The sequence below is a fragment of the Microtus ochrogaster genome, chromosome 15, assembly GCF_000317375.1.
Source record: "Microtus ochrogaster isolate Prairie Vole_2 chromosome 15, MicOch1.0, whole genome shotgun sequence".
Lineage (NCBI taxonomy): Eukaryota > Metazoa > Chordata > Mammalia > Rodentia > Cricetidae > Microtus > Microtus ochrogaster.
This window is the reverse complement of record NC_022017.1, coordinates 11,696,812-11,697,822: the sequence shown is the minus strand read 5'-3', so window position 1 is coordinate 11,697,822 and position 1,011 is coordinate 11,696,812.

The window sequence follows — 1,011 nt, the reverse complement described above, 5'->3', positions numbered from 1 at the left end:
GCCAGAGACATCTGGAAGAGCACAGACAGAGCAGGGACAGGAAGTGGTCACTGAGCTGGGCCATGGGGGGAGGAGCAAAGACAGTGCGTGGCTGGAATGGTTACATAGGGATGAGAACTGGGGAAGAGAAATCCATGAGCTGGAGAAGTTTAGGGTAGGGGCGGGGTGACAAGAGCAGAGAAGAGACACAGGTACTGAGGGGGCCTGGAGGCCAGCGGTGCCTTGATGTGCTGATAGGCACCACCGTTAGCCATTTGTCCTGAGAAACGTCGGCCAGAAGGAGTATGAGAGTGGCTAATATGCCCGTGGACATCCTCAGTATCATCTCTATAGGCTGGTGTGAACACCCTGGATCCCACTTTCACGAGAGTCCGGCCTCAGCTGCACTGGAACCCTTCTGAGCCCATCGTCACTGTCACTCTTCCGCCACCGGCTCTCTCAGCTCACCCCAGAATGACCCGGCAAGTTCTAGGGTTTTACTAGCTTCCAGGTGTTTCCAAATGCCTCCCCCACACCAGTTCCACAGGCTGTGGAGCCCCGCTGTGAAGACTGGTGAAAGCTGGGAATGAAGGCTGTGTGGATTTCCCAGGGGGAGATCACTGAGAAGAAGCAGGCTTGCACACTGGGCTGGCACCCTTGCACCAAAGACCCCAGGGTGATGAGCAAGGCAGCTTACTAGGGATTCCCTAGTGTGCTCACGGAGCCCGGCTCCACCCCGTTGCTGCTTTACAGAGCCGAGAGTCCATGCAACAGCCAGAGAGGAAGGAAGCACACCAGACCAGGAGAGGAGCTGGGGTCTGGGAGAACCCCAAATCCTCAGCCAACACTGGGGTAAAGACTGTCCAGCCTGGGTGCATAGGAGTCTGCCACGGAGTGTCACCTGTGACTGACTACATGGGGCAAAGGGACTCTGCAGATAGAACTGCTGCTGTGACCTTAGGAGACAGGGGTCGCCTGGGTAGGACCTTTCTGTGTCTGCAGGTGGAAGAAATGTGGCAATTAGAAAAGGTG